The 16,102-nt window shown below is 42.4% G+C and overlaps 1 long non-coding RNA gene across 3 annotated transcripts; it reads left to right on the top strand.

Moving 5' to 3' along the window:
* Nucleotides 1–552: 552 nt before the first annotated feature.
* LOC132659109 (uncharacterized) lies at nucleotides 553–14,898 on the top strand. 3 transcript variants are annotated; one of them, XR_009599078.1, is made up of 5 exons: nucleotides 553–692; nucleotides 2,195–2,301; nucleotides 3,913–4,046; nucleotides 6,076–6,196; nucleotides 10,174–14,898. It is a non-coding gene; the product is annotated as an uncharacterized LOC132659109 (long non-coding RNA). The 3 variants fall into 3 exon arrangements; XR_009599079.1 differs by having other exon boundaries at nucleotides 6,076–11,911; nucleotides 12,173–14,898; XR_009599077.1 differs by having other exon boundaries at nucleotides 6,076–14,898.
* The last annotated feature ends 1,204 nt before the right edge of the window (nucleotides 14,899–16,102 follow it).

Below are 16,102 nucleotides of genomic sequence, written 5' to 3'. Positions count from 1 at the left end.
ACCCTAACCCTGAACCCGAACCTGAACAAGTTGGGGGGTTGCCCGAACCCTAACCCTAAGCTAAACAATAAACCTCTAAAATAAAAATAAACGTTTCTGGTCTAAGTCCCGCCTGTTGCTGTCCCCCGCCCCCTAAGAGCAAAAGACTTAAGCTGCAGACTTGAACTCCTGACTTACAGACCATCGGCTGCTTGCTCACCAGCGCACCTAACCGCTACGCTACAGAGGCTTGCTGCTCTGACAGAGCTCCCGGACCCTCTTCAAGCCTCTGCCCGCCAGGGTCTGGCTCTATAGACTATCATGGCTGTCCTAGGTCATCTTTGCTTTCTATAGTCATAGTTTTATCCCTAAATCATAGACAGATCAGCTGAGAAAAAGCTTGGATTGTCTCGGTGGGGTGGATTTGCTTGTCCTTGTGTTTCACCTGGAGGCAGTCGCGGTCCCGCGGGCCTGTCCTGGAAGGGGGCGTGGGGGTGGGGCGCACCGGGAGCGCGTCGGGGGCGGGGCCAGCCTGGGCGGCTGGTCAGGAGCGCGGCTCACGTGAGCGGGTCTGGGGCGGGATGAACATGGCGGCGCGTCGGGGGCCAGGGCTCTCAGGGCTCGCCATTGCAGCTGGGAATGCTCGTTTCGTGGGCTCCTGGGTCCCCGTCGATTGGCATCCAGCGAGTAGAGCGCAGGGCTGTGGGCCACAGGTAAGGGAACTCGGACTGGGTGGAGCAGGGAACCATGTATTCTGCCCTCTTTGTTTGCAGTCTCGGAGCCGACTAAAATGGCGGTCGCAGAAAAGCCTCGCCTTTGGGGCCAAGGGTTTTGCCGCTTTACCCCTTTGCATAAAGCTCAGACCCGCGCGGTTTTCCCAAGCAGCCTAGTGTATTGCTTCCTACAGGCCTGGAGAGGATAACAGGCAGGAAGGCCAGGGGTCTCCAGACAGAGAAAATAGACTGCAAGTGTCAGACGTTTTTTTCTCTCTCTTAAGAGGCAGGAGGAGACAAAAGAGTGCTGCATTTTTTTTCTCCATCTTGATACAAATTTAAAAGGAGGTTTCTCTGAAAATTCTGTGTTGCCATGACCACTCCTGGCTCCACCTGAATTTAACTTTTCTCAAACCTTGAACTAAGCAATGCATTTTTCTTATGGAAATGTTTGTCTTAAGGTATGCTAATGTGCTATGTATTTACCCAAGGCTCTGTCTTCAGGTCACTTCCCCCTAAAGGCTCAGAAACGACTTGACAAACCAGTATGTTTTACTCATACCTTGTTCTCTTAATCTATGTGAATGAAACTATATATTTGCTTGGAAATCTGCCTTTCTTCAAGATTCATGTCCATCATTTTATGGCCTGGGATGACTCATCTGCTGCCAATGTTATCTCAATGCTTGCTGTGGGTGAGGGCCTGGTGCCACTCTCTGAGACATTGTCTTTCTTTCATTAGCAGACTGCTAGTGGCTCTATAACATCTGGCTAAAGACTAGCAGGGGTACTCTTTCTTCCCCCTTTTAATGTCTATGTCAGCAGCTCTCTCGATCTCTTTTATACTTTAATAAAACTTTTAAACAGAAAACCTCTGAGCCATCAAGCTTCTTCACTTGCCCTGGATTGAATTCTCTGGAGGCCGAGAATGCTGGCATCTTTTGTGGTTTAGCAGCCACCTTTCAGCCTTTTGTAATTCATATTGAATCTTCATTTCAGATTGAAGATGCCTTCCACGGTATTGCCAACTGAAGCCTTTTCATCACTATGGAGTATCTGTCCATGTCTTTAGGGTATTTTTCAGCAATCATGTATCATTTCCAGTGTGCCAGTCTTGTCATCCTCATTCTGTCCATAGCAAAGTCTTTTATTACTGTTGATATGATTGAAAGGGAATTGTTTGTTTAAATTCCCTTTCAGATTGTTATTTGCTGGTGTATACAGATAACACTGTGTCATCATTGATTTGTATCAGTTTGGACAGCTTGATAGTTGTCTTTAGTTTCTTTAATTTCTCATAATTTAAGATGACCTTGGCTCATATATTTACAGTCTCACCCCTAGTCTCAGTCATTTCTTCAAAGAACTGTCCCTTTATTAACATTACATTATTTTTGACTGTGCTGGGTCTTTATTGCTCGTTTGTCTAGTTGTAGTGAGCAGAGGCTACCCTCTAGTTGCTGTGCCATGGCTTCTCATTGCAGTGCTTTCTCTGTTTGCAGAACTTGGGCTCTGGAGCATGCAAACTTCAAGAGTTGTTCAAGGGCTTCGTTGTCCCTGGGTGTGTGGAATCTTCTACACAGGGATTGAACCCGTGTTCCCTGCATCGGTAGGCAGATTCTTTACCACTGGGCCATCGGAGATGTTTCCTGTTCCCTTTTATTAAAGAATGATATTTAAAACATACATGTAGGAGCTCAATATGCTCACCTTTGAACATATTCAGTTAAAGGTAATTTGTGATGTCTCCAACCTGATCCACCACGACATGGACATTGTAACGTTTCCTTTTGTTTATCTGTAACTTTGCCTTCCAATGGTAAGATACCTGGCTTCCACCGCTTGTCATACACAGAATTCAGTGCTTGTCCCATGTGGTTACTGAAAAAAAAACTGTCAGATTGTCTTTCAAAGGGGGCTCTGCATGCATTGCACCAGTATCTTGAGTATGTTTTTCTATGATAGTTTACTATCAGTATACCCTCAGTGGCCTATTTCAGTCACTACCAATTATGAATGGGCTTGTTTGCTCTAGTGTTCTTGGACAATTTGAGTACAGTTTCTTTGTCAGATATGCATTTTTTAGGAAAACAGTTTTATTGATTGTTGGCTGTGTTGCATCTTTGTGTGTGGGCTTTTCTCTAGTTTTGGTGAGCATGGGCCATAACTAGTGGTTTGCAGGCTTCTCACTGCAGTGTCTCCTCTTGTTGAGGGGCACAGGCTCACGGGCTTCAGTGGCTGCAGCATGTGAACTCGGCATCGTGGCTCCCAGGATCTAGAGCACAGGCTCGGCTGTTGTGGCACACAGACTCCATAGGATGTGGGATCTTCCCATCCTAGGGATCGCACATGCATCTCCAGCACTGGCAGGTGGATTCTTTACTATGGAACCACCAGGGCATATTTTAGATTCTAGTTTTCCACACATGTATCTAGTGAAAGAGGCCAGGATCAAGAGGCATGGCAGCTGGGAATCCTCAGCCCCAGCTCTGGTGTGCTATCCAAAGCTCTGGGGCCTTTGGTGAGCAGCTCAGCTTCCCTGGGACTGTTTCCTCCCATCAGAAATGCCCTGCTTTTGGACTGTAGCCCACCAAGCTCCTCTGTCCCTGGGATTTCTGAGACCAGAGTACTGCAGGTGGTGCCATTTCCTTCTCTGCTGCTGCTGCTGCTGCTGCTGCGTCGCTTCAGTCGTGCCTGACTCTGCGCGACCCCATAGACAGCAGCCTACCAGGCTCCTCTGTCCCTGGGATTCTCCAGGCAAGAACACTGGAGTGGGTTGCCATGTCCTTCTCCAGTGCATGAAAGTGAAAAGTGAAAGTGAAGTCACTCAGTGAAGTCGTGTCCGTTTCTTAGTGACCCCGGGGTTGCAGCCTACCAGGCTTCTCTGTCCATGGGATTCTCCAGGCAATGGTACTGGAGCGGGCTGCCATTGCCATTTCCTTCTCTACAAGATAACGTTTTGAAGATATTTTCTCCTGGATATTGCTTTTGATGAAGGAAGGGGGATCCCTTCCCAGGGCTTGAGAGTGAGTTCTTGTCTGACACTGGGCAATGAGTTGTCTGAGGAGAGGAGTGCTGTCCAAGCGAGAGGCTTTATTGGGAAGGGCTGCCGGGGTGGAGGGCAGGAGGGTGAGGGAAACGGAGAGAACCACTCTGTCACGTGGCTCACAGTCTCAGGTTTTATGGTCATTGGGTTAATTTCTGGTTTGTCTCTTGCCAGGCATTCTGAATTGGGATCTCTCTTGGGGGCACACGCATCACTCAGCTGAGATGGATTCCAGCAATGTGGATCCTGGGAGGTTGGTAGGACCTCTGAACTGGAGCCTCCCATCACCTGACCTCTCCAGAATTCTGGTTGGTGGTAGCTTGTTCGTTCCTTGTTCCTTCCCAGGGCCTCCTGTTGTAAGATGACTCCTGCAAGTGTTTTCTTTTCTCTGTTGCCTGGCCAGGGTGGGTGGTCCGTGGTTCATTTAACAGTTTGTTTTTGGTTCTCTTGAGTAAGGTCCTCCACGGGGTAAATGTATGAAATGATAAAAGGCAATGTTTTAAATAATTTATATTCATAATTTGGTAAGTTGGCTTTTTTGTGTATGTTAGACCTGATTACCAGACCAAGGTCATGTAGAACTTTAGTAGTTTTCTAAAATTCTATAGTTTTTAAAATGGAGTTACCTTGTTGCAAAGTTTGTGTTTATGTTCAGATTTTTTAAAAGTTATTTCTTTTTAGTTGATTGATCATTGCTTTACAATATTGGTTTGATTTGTCATACATCCACATTAGGTGTACCTATGTCCTCTTGCTCTTGAATCTCCCTCCCACCTCGCACGCATTCCCACCTCTCCAGGTTACTACTGAGCCCCAGTTTGAGTTCCCTGAATCATACAGCAAATTCCCATTGGTTGTCTATTTACAAATGTAGGTGTACCTGCATCCATGCTGCTCTCTCCATTCATCTCACCCTCTCCCTCTTGTTCCCCACCCTCGTCTGTAAGTCTGTTCTCTATGTCTGCACCTCCATTGCTGCTCTGTGAACAGACTCGTCAGTACCATCCTTCTAGATTCCATGTTTTTCTCTCTTTGACTGACTTCCCTCCCTTTATTAGAACAAACTCAAATGTGTTCCTTTTTATGGCTGCATTCCATGCAGGCTCTGATTATTCCTTAGCCATGTTTTGCGGAGGGTCATGGAGCTATTCTGCTCCATTTCAGTTTGGGCTTCCAGTCTGAGTGCTCGCAGCAGAGCTGCTTCTGGGTGAGCCCTCTGAGGTCTGTGAGCACCGGGCTGCCCGCTCTTCTCTTGTGGCCCGCAGGGGCGCCAAAGCCCCCTCTGACCCGCGGGCGCAGGACGCTTTGCCTTTAGACTCTGCTCCGTGAGCAGCTGGCGGGAGCTTTGTCTCCTCAGGACCATCAGGGCTCAGGCTTCTGGATAACAGGGCTGCATCCAGGCTGAGAGGAGCAGGGTTGCCTCAGTGCCCACCAGCAGGGAGGCGCTGCAAGAGCGAAAAATGAGGATGGAGTAGACGTTTCCTGTGTCCAGCTGAGGGCTGACTGGAGGTCCATCTCAGAGGACTCAGGGGAAAGAGCTCCGTGTGCAAAGCAGTGGGTTTTCAGTTAGATTTGCGTTAGATGATGTAGAGGATGAACACTGATGTTCTTCCGTGTAGGTGGCCATTTTCCTGTCACTGTTTCTTGAGAAGACTGTCCTTTCCTCTTCGCTCGTTCCTGGTTTGATTTTCAGGAACTGACCATGTACAGGTGGGTTCGTTTCTGGGCTCTCTATTCTCTCCTGGAGTCCATGTGTCTGTGTTCCTGCCAGTTCCTCACTGTGGTGGTCACTACAGCTCCGTGATGTAGTTTGAAGAGGGATAGGAAGATGCCTCCAGCTGTGTTCCTCTTTCTCAGAGTCTTTTTGGCCGTTTAAGGTCCTGTTCAACAGTAGCAGCCTAATATTAGGAATATTTCTATTTCTGTGAAAATGCCATTGAATATTATTTTGTGATTGCAGTCCGTGTATTTGTTGATGACTTTGGTTGGAATGGACCTTTTAATTCCTCATTGTTCCAGTGCATGAGCGTGGAATAATTTTCTGTGTGTTTGTATTTTCTTTGGTTTCTTTATCAGTGCCTTCTAGTTTTCTGACTACTGGTTTTTATGTTCGTGATTAAGTTTGTTGCTAGATGTTTTTATTTAAGTGGGATTTTCTTAATATTTTTTTCTGATTGTTATTAGTGTATAGAAATGCAAGTGATTTTTGGACTGTAAAGGGTAGTATTTTATGATTGTAAATTAATCCAAAATGATTCAGCTTTACTGAATGTAGTCTAACAACTTTTTGTGAAGTGATGTGGAACATTTTATCTGTAAGATCTGTTTCTCCTGCAGTAGGTCATCCAGAGGACCCAAGACATGGTGGTTACTAATAGACTTCCCACACTACTTCTTCATTCCACGTGGACTCCTTCACGGGCAGTGAGCATCCCAGCTTCCCTTGAACTTCATCTGGGTAAGTCTTGGCCTGTATCAGAAAGTTTCCTGCCTGTCTGCGCTAAATTTCTTTTGTGGTATTGACATGGTTGTTTTGAAACCTAGTATACTTTCCAGTCATTTAAAATGTACAGAAAATGCCTAGCAATGGGAACAAGTGCTAGCATTTGCCACATCATCTAAAATACTCTATGTGTTTTATCCAAAATGGGTACCTTCTGCAGAACCAGCACATAATCTCCAAAATCAGGAAATCATATGGTACCTACATTATAATGTAATCCACTGCCCCACTTCCACTTTTAGCAATTGTTCAAGTGTATGAATATATCTTTTGTTTCCATCTTCATCCTTTTTCTTTATTTAGAGTGTTACTGAGATTTTCAGTTATTTGGACAAACTTGATGGATTGAAAGCAGACATGGTGAATAAGGGTTCTGGGTGGCCTTTTCTATGTGGATTTCTTTTTCACTGAAGATGGTTTTAATATTTATTCATGTGGTAACATGTATGAATCCTGCATTCTTTCTCCCCCCCCCATAGTAATTAAAAATAAATAATATGCCATTTACCGTTAAGATATTTGTAAGCATACAGTGTTGTAGCAGACAACCTTTTCTTGTTTTGCAAACCAGTTTAATAATGTGCACCTTGTGCGTGCTTTGGAGAAACTCAGGAAACTGAGTCAGTGACTGAAATGGCCCAAGATATCACCTTAGATTCCATCTTCATCTGAAAACAAAACAGGCACTTTCTGGTGGTCCAGTGGCTGAGACTGGACACTCCCAAAGAAGGAGGCCCAGGTTCATTCCCTGATCCAAGAGCTAGATCTCCCATGCCACAAAGGAGAATTTGCATGTTGTAGCTAAATATCTGGCTTACCTCAATGAAGGTTGACCTGGCGCAGCCAAATTAAAAAAGAAACAAATATTTTACAAATACAACCAAAGGAAAGGAAGGGTATGGTTGTTGTGCAGATTTACGGCTTAGCTTTCCCTATCGATAGAAAAGAAAAAGAGTTTCAAAAGACTGTGTCTCATCCTTTATCTGGCATATAGAGAGGATTCCTTTGAAATGAGATTTCTCTGGTAAATGTGACTCACAGAAGAGCTGTCTTGAACTTGGGTTTCAGAGATGATCATGTGTCCTCTAAAAAAAAAGTTAATTGGGTCCCACTAATTCTCATGCTGAGGTGGTATATTTTGTGGTAGCATTTGCTCCCCTTCACTTTGGATGTATCCCCATTTGTTTACACTGTCATCTACTGAAGACATCCTGATATTTGAAAGTTTTTAGTTATTACAAGTAGAGCTGTTGTATATAATCATGTGATACTTTTTGTCTGGACGTTTTCAAAGCTGTTTAGTAAGTGCTAGCCATATAGTATTCAGGTCACAGGTGAGCTTTGTTTAGCTGTGGAAAAATCCAGCTATGTTTCTCTGTGGCATGTGGGATCTTCTGGGGTAAGGGATCAAACTAGAGTGTCTTGCATTGTCAGGCAGATTCTTTACCACTGAGCCACCGGAGAAGTTGTGCCCTACCCCCGTTTTTTTTTTTTTTTTTGAGTTTACTGGATCTAATAGGTGTGCAGTGCTACCTCACTGTTATTTTAGTTTGTAATTTCCTAATGATATGTGATTTTGAGTCTTTTTGATAGGCTTATTTACTATCTTTATATTTTTGTAGGCCAGGTGTTTAGGTGTATACATTTTTTATGAGATTGTTCTAGATTTTTTGGTATATTTGGAGTACAATCCTTTATCAGATATGTATTTTATAAATATATTTTCCTGTGGCTTGTGTTTAAGTTTTGTGAATAAGGTTTTCACAGTTTAAATGTCTAATTCTTTAAAGTTAATGTTATATATGTTTTATATCCTTTTTTGGATAGACTTTAGTGTGTTGTTGTTGTTGTTGGTAAATTTTATAAGCAGAAGTGAGGTACTGTAGATACAGTTTTAAGCTAAGCTGAGGTACCATAGATACAGTTTTGCCTTTTGTCTGTTAAGAAGTTTGAGTGAGTTTGGTGTACACTGTATATAACATTATGTCTACATTCATTTGACTGGATATAGCTTCCAATTATTTGTCTAATTGGTTTTGGAGATATCACGGGAAGTCAGTTTTTCCAAGGGAAACTGAGGTCCATGAAACATGAACTCTTTTCGATCGGTCGGAATCACTCTGCTATTTCTGACAGATTTGACTTGTTTGGATATCTCATATGAGTGGAATCACAGAACGTTTGTCTTTTCTTGGTCTGGTTTATTTCACATGATCTAATGACCATAAGGTTTGTCCACATTGTCGCATTGTCAGAATTACTGACTTTGAAGGGCCGAATCAGATTCCATTGTGTGTATACCACAGTTTGTTTATGGAATTGGCTGCCATGGACACTTAGATCACTTCTGTTTGTTTGCCAGTGTGAATCATGCTGTTGTGAGTATGACGGAAGAAGTATCCATTTTTCAGCCCCTTTCCCAATCCTTTTGGGTACATAGCTTGAATTGGAATCGAACTATGTATTTATTCCATGTGTTTGTTTTGGAGTCATTTCTGTAATGTCTTGCAGAGTGGCAGCACCATTTAATGTACTTTTTCGTATGGTGGAATACCGTTCAAGCTTCTGAATATACCTTGTGTTGCATATTCAGTCTCCCACCAACGGACACTTGAATGAGTTCTACCTTTGAGCTATTGTGAATGTCACTATGAATATTTGTGTACCAGTTTTTGTTTGAATTATTAACAAGTACATTACTATATATAAAAGAAGCCACAAGGACCTACTGTACAGTTTAGGAAACTATTAAATATCTTATGATAATGTATAATGGAAGAGAATCTCAAAAGGAATATATGAAAAGCACATAGTAACCATGATATTTATTGTGCCAACACTATGAGTTATCATAGCACTACTCAACGTGTATTTATACATGTCAGTAAAATATTCACATCTGTAAGGATATTATAAAAAATTATATAAAAAATCAAGAATTCAAACAGAGATTAAATAAACTTCCTGTCATTGCTCATCATCATTTATACATTCATACTACCTGTAACACTCATTGTATAAGTGCTGGACTAGCAATTGATGTTCTCGTAAACCAAGAGATTGTGAAGGTGTAAGGAAATATAGCTTATTGAATTCCTTAATGAAGGATTATAGAACTCTATGTCCATGAAGTGAATGAAATTCCATTTTATTGAACCACATTCTTACTAGAGTGATGAGCTTCCACCCCACCCAACGTTAGTTCACAATGAAATCCTGCAGTCCTCTGGCCTCAATGTCTGCTTCCTGCTACCAAGAAAGAAAAGATGAGGAAGTCCTGACAAAACCGATGCTATTTTTCTTTTTTCTGATTTGTATTTTATCGCAGGGCTTGGCAAAAGAGGGCCCAACCTGTTTTTAGAGTTCCATCCCAAGGGTTCCTCTGGCATGTTCCCTATGTTGACAAAGTGCTGATTATTTTCAACAAAGGACAATGATCTGCACTTCACTATCTGTTGCTTGAGCTGGAATAGCGGGCATCCCTTGAAGTGCATTCCTTCATGCTGAAGTAGGCATCCCTGAAGCAATAGTATAAGAGGAACACATTTATCATGTAGACATCGCAGCCCATGCATTTGTAATAATTTTTCAGTTATACCCATCATCATCGGAGGAACTGACTTGTCCCAGTAACAACGAGAGTACCCAGTATAACAGTTCCTTGACTTATGAGTACTTCCTATGAGTACCCTTATGAGTACTTCTTCCAATGTTGTTTCTCCTACTTTGGTCATGAACAGTAGAAGCTGATGGCAGTGGTCCTTGAAATGTATGTCGATTCCTAGGTGGCACAGTTGATAAATAAAAATCTGCCTACCAGTGCAGGAGGGGGAAGTGATGTGGGTTTGATCCCTGGTTCAGGAAGATAACAATTCATACACATGTTTTATGTGAACCAGTTTGATACTCATGAGTTTTTCTTCTGTATACAGAAAAACAAATGCTGTTCAAGGACACTGAAAGAACCCTGGTGTTGAAAATCAGATCTGTATTGTGAGCAATGCTTAGATATCCGTGAGTCGAAGCATAGTATTATGCCTATCATCCTTGTATTTCTCTCAGTGAAATATGTTGAGGAAAACTCTTCATTCGTGGTCTAGATTCACGAAGAAGCTAAATAGCATTCATCCTTTACGTTGACAACTGTGAATTTAAATCTCCTGTGAATCCTATGTGACAACCACACATACCAACATGAGTTATCAGTATTATATCAATATTTTTAGTCCTATTGTATGTCAACTAAAAAAATCAGTATATAATTGTACATGAAGTCAAGACATAAAATCAGTGCAAATACAAAATGTTCCATCCTTTGAGAAAGGGAGAAAAACATCTCTGTGCTTAGCCTATTGCATTTTTATGTATTAGACCCTTAAGTAGTTTATTCACCACACCCTGTGAATGATTCACAAATCTTCAGAGAAGAAAGGATCATTTCTCTTGAACAATGAGTAGTTCAACTATTCTCAAAGCAAAGCCATAAGTGAGTCTTATTTTGGGTGAGACCATGAAAACTCAGCGTTTTCATTATGCTTGTGCTTATGATGGGAGGAGGTCTGAGAAAGCACTTCTGAAGGTTTATTCATACCAGTCGTTCTCATATGTATCGAGTCTTTAAAGGTCGAATCACCAAGGTGTTGCTTCTACACTTGTACTAGGCTGAGCAGCAACATTCCCTTTCTCCGTAAGTGCAGTAGACGTGTTCCCAACCTGTCTGTCTTCTGTCCTCTGGAGTATGCATTGCTTGAGCTCATCACAGCCTAGTAGATGGAAATCATCAGGATATTCTGGAAACCCTTTTATTTCAGTCTGTTCAGGAGGTTACCACTGCTGCAAACCTCTGGATTTTACCAAGCGCTTTTAACAACCTCAGATGAAGGATATAAGTCAACACTGGTGACAGCCACGGGCTTCCATGGCCTATCCATGATTGTTGGCTTTGCTTTCATAATCATCCTGTTTCTTATACCAGCTAAACTGTCAGTGTATTTTTTAATTACCATTTTATCTTTGATGGTTTTTAGAGCTATTATGGATTTTCCTATATATCTTCACTTATCGGTGAGGGTCTTATGTTAGTAGTAGTTATGACAACTGACTTTCTGTCTGTTAGCTGTGGCAGAATAAAAAAGAATGACCCACTGTATATTATTAATATTATGTATCAATATATTGTTAGTTTTATTGTTTGCAGTCATCCAATTCCAAGTTTCTGAAATAAACTTTCAGAAAAATCACATCCTTTTGAATGCCCATTTGACTGAATGGGAGCACGGAAATGTTCTTCCATAAAATTGTTTACAGTTTCCATTCCGTTTCTCCTGTTTGATGTAGATATTGGCCTTTGGTTCTATCAGTAGCTTTGCAAGTAAAAAAAAATTAATTAGAGCTCGTATGGTAATTTTACTGTTAGCAATAAGTTTAGCATAAAATGAACACAGAAGAGGTTACAGTAGACCAAATATGAAAGTCAGTTTAAAAGAAAACATAGTGTTGAATGTTTACAGTAGGAATATAGTTATGAAGTTCCTTTATTATTATTCTATCCTTTCCTTTTGTTTTGCAGGGGTGTTAATGTACAGATTCCAGTACTATGGCTAGAGCGAATAATAGTATCATTATTCTTGAGAGCAACTCTACTAAGTCTTCACGCTCATGTCACTCAAGGTTTTTAATACCTATTATGTTAGTCGTGTTTGTAGTTTGTGAAGTCACATAAGTTGCATTCATTCAAGCAATAGTATCAAACAGCTATGGCATCAATTATAGATGTGAATCGATATCGAATGTGAATCCATTTCACTGTGACAAGTTATTATTGTAGATATTCTATTCATGCCAGTAACAAAGCTGTGCAGAAATAATACAATGTTTATTAAGAAAATAAGATTTACTAATTTGTTTTATTATTCTATTTCTTTTAAACAGATTTAATGACAACAGGCTCAACTTTTCATTCACTTGTATGACTATGAGCAGTTTGACCAAGTTGAAGAAGATGACTCGTTTGTAGTCTTCCTCATCAGCTCATTCCATCTACTGGCTTTAAAATCATTTAGTACAGAGCTCACCGTCTAGGTGTTCATCCAGTGTTTTGTTTGCTTATCATGCAGGATCATTTTAAAAGGAAAAGTATGTGTGTATGAGTTAGAGCTCTGATCCCAGGAGTCCATGTAGAAGCTTCCCCTGAGAAATGGATCGTTTTTGCACCAATGCTACTGAAATGTGTGAATGTGGTATACCACGCGTCCCAATAAGTGTAAACAGCGTCATAGGCTACTTATTTGAAATGACCAGTACTCATGACATTCCATTCAACTGAGGACTAAATATAGCCAACGTAGGCTGTGTTTGCCAAATAGACTTTGAAGTATTCTTCACACAGTCCTTCATCGATGCCAGTTTTCAGATCGAAGAAACCCTTGCTCCATGAAGTTTGTGAACACATATACTCATGTTTTGTTTGAGATTTTAAAGTCATTCTTCAGTTTTGTTGGAGGAATGGTTCTGTATATGCCCGTGGATCCCCAAATCCACTGATGTTCATGTGTCTTGGGGCTTCCCAGGTGGTTCTAGTGGTAAAGAACATGCAGAACATACCCATGCAGGAGACATGGGAGGTATGGATTCCATCCCTGGGGCAGGAAGATCTCCTGAGGGAGAGCATGGCAACCCCCTCCAGTATCTTTGCCTAGAGAATCTCATGGAGAGAGGAGCCTGGTGGGGCCTAGTCCATATGATCCCAAGGAGTTGGACACAATGTAAGTGACTTCGCACAGCACATGATTCGTTGTCATAGCTAATATAATGGAGATGACATAAAAAGAAGCACCAGCGGGCGAAAGTCAATATCCATCACTTTTAAACTTTGGAATGTATTGTGATATTTTACATCCATATTTGTATGACTTGATAGTTGGAGAATCGATGCATGTGAAGGCCTGGTTGTGTTATATGTATGTTGAGGGAAGATATATTTTTATGTGGTTTGACATATAGGTCCCATTTCATTCGTAGACATATGCATACTCATCACTTATCATCATTTTTTTTTGAAAGACCATTGTTTGGAAAGGTTGTTGTCTAACCATGAAAGATGCTTGAATTCTTGGGCTCCTTAGAGGAAGAATTCAACCCGGGGCCAGTGATGAGGCTTGATCAGTCAGAGCTTTTGTGTCCCAACGTTTTATTAAAGTATAAAAGAGAAAGCTTCTGACATAGACATCAGAAGGGGGCAGAAAGAGTGCCCCCTACTCATCTTTGGCTGGATGTTATCTAGCTACTAGCAGTCTACTCATTAGAGAAAGGAATGGCAGCAGACCCCTCACCCACAAGATATATGGAGATGACCGTGGCACCAGGTGAGTCATCCTGGGCCATAAAACGATTGATATGAGCAAATGGATAGCTTCATTCACATAGATCAGGAGAGCCATGTATGAGTAAAGCATATTGGTTTGTCAAGTCAGTTCTGAGCCTTTAGGCAGAACCTACTTGAAGATAGAGTCTAGGGTAAATACATAGTACATTCACATAGCTTAAGGCAAACCTTTCCATGAGAAAAATGCCTTGGTCAGCTCAAAGTATGAGAAAAGTGAAGTTCAGGCGGAACCAGGTGTCATTATAGCAACACAGAATTTGTAAGAGAAAATCTCTGTTTAAATTTGTATCAAGAAGGGGAAAAAGATAACAGCTTGTTTCCTCCTGCCTCGGAAGTGACAGATAACAACTGTCTGACACTTGCACCCCATTTCCTCCTTTGGAGACCCCTGGCCTTCCTGGCTGTTACCCTCTCAGTTTCATTCATTGAGCGTTTTCTGCCTTGTGAAACATTGGGCATAGAAGTATGTGTTTATTTAGGGGTATTTCATCCAATTTCATTTAAATGCATATGTGAATTAGAAAGTTTGACATGCTGTTGCTTTGTATACCGATTGGGAAATGTGAGCCTCCAAGCTTAATTTAGTTTTTCATGTTCATTTTTCTTTTTAGGGGTACAAAGAAAAATAATATGACTGTTAAGATCAGCTTTCGTATTTTTTGCCAAATATGAATTGGGATCACATCGATCAGAGATGAGTCTGTGCATGAAAGCCCTAATAACTAATGCTAATTGACTTCACTACCATGGGATGTTTTCATATCTATTGAGGATTTACTTCATGTATTTCGATTTTAACTTTCTGTCTTACAGCCTTGTTTGTAGATCAAAGCTATTTGAAATTGTCATCTGGTTTCAAATGGCTTGTGAGGTTATTCATGAGTGGCTTATAAAACCGAATGGATTGTACGTAGCCATACTTTGTTGTCATTCTATGAATTTGAAGAATGTCTGAAGAATGTCTGCAGTTATGCCTTAAAGATTCATACAATTGATGTCCAATATTTATCTCAATAGACTTGCTTTCAATTTGTAGTTTCCTATGCGTATGTCTTTCTTTATGGATTTGGGTAGAACTTGTATTGGAACACTGAAAAATCTGTGATATCAACCGTGCTGACCTTTCTGGTGGTCATCATTAAGATTTTCACGCTCTATGGATCCTAGTGGAAACAGGTGCTGTTCATCCTACTTTTGTGAAGATTGAACTCATCGTAGAAAGTGGAATTTGTTGAAATATTTATGGTATAAATAAATCTTGTCTCTATAATTACCCAGAGTCCTGGTGCGTATTTGATTGCTAAGTTATAAAATGTATGAGATAGATGTGATCCATCAATGGCGACTGGATAAGTGGTGGAGAGGTATTTTGGTGATGCAAGAGATTTAAATAGTATTTATATCCCTTTTATGTGGATAATGGGTCTTGGATCCATGTTTGAAACCTTACAACCTCGTCTTTTGTTATGCATGGGAAGTGTCAAAAATGAAGAAGATGCGGGTAGGTACTTCAAGGGTAAGTATAGGGCTGAGGGCGTGACTATGATGTGGGTTAGGGTTAGGATGTGGATGGGGGTTGGGTTAGGGTAGGGTAAAGGTTAGAGTTCGTGGAACAGCCCTCCAAACTTGTTAGGGTGAGGGGTGAGGTGTGAGGGTTCAGGATGAGGGTGAGGGTAAGGATTAAGGGTGAGGGTTCAGGGTGAGGTTAGGATTCAGGATGAGGGTGAGGATTCAGGGGTGAGGGGTGTGGGGTGAGGGTAAGGGTTCGGGGTGAGGGTTCAGAGTGAGCATTCAGGGGTGAAGGTGTGGGCCTCACATCTGATACAGGATTGTACTCCAAATATACCCATCCCTTCCCTTGAACAGACCTCTCACTATGGGAGCCCTTGGCAGTGTGGAACCCACCGGCCCCTAAGGCCTCCCAAAGGACGCCTGGGGCCTAGGTGCAAAGGCAATGCAGGAGTGGAGCTGAGGCCAGGAAGGCGCCAGTAGCGTCACCCAACTTCGCAAAGGCTGCTCCTTCCTGGGTAGGAAGCCTAGCAGCGAGGCAAGTCTGGGCAGGGTTCGCCCAGGGCAGAGTAGCCTCGCGCCAGGAACTCTGCCAGATCGGGCCTCTGAGCAGAGCTGGAGCTCTGCCATCCTGGAGGCGCACTCGACTCCACCGAAGAAGGGCTTGCAGCCTAAGGCGGCTGGGCTGCTTCGTCTTCCCCCTAGGAAGCTCGATTCCCGCATGCTGTTCACTCGGCTTCCAGGCGCCGGCTCCCTGCCCCTCATTCTGGTCTAGGATCAGGGGCTGCTTCCCCTGAGCTGGGGCTGTGGGCGGGAGCCCAGACACACAGGTGCAGGACCCAACCACCTGCACACGTCTCTGCTGGAGAGGAGAGCGCTAGGGAACCTACGTGTGTGAGGCAGCTACTGGGCGCCGACGGAGTCAGACTCGAGGTGTGCGGGGCTCCAGAGCCCCGCCAGGGGCCCAA

Source organism: Ovis aries, unplaced genomic scaffold (assembly GCF_016772045.2).
Source record: "Ovis aries strain OAR_USU_Benz2616 breed Rambouillet unplaced genomic scaffold, ARS-UI_Ramb_v3.0 scaffold_178, whole genome shotgun sequence".
In the NCBI taxonomy this organism is placed as follows: domain Eukaryota; kingdom Metazoa; phylum Chordata; class Mammalia; order Artiodactyla; family Bovidae; genus Ovis; species Ovis aries.
Note: the sequence above shows the minus strand (reverse complement) of the source record. Positions and strands in the feature narration are given on the sequence as shown.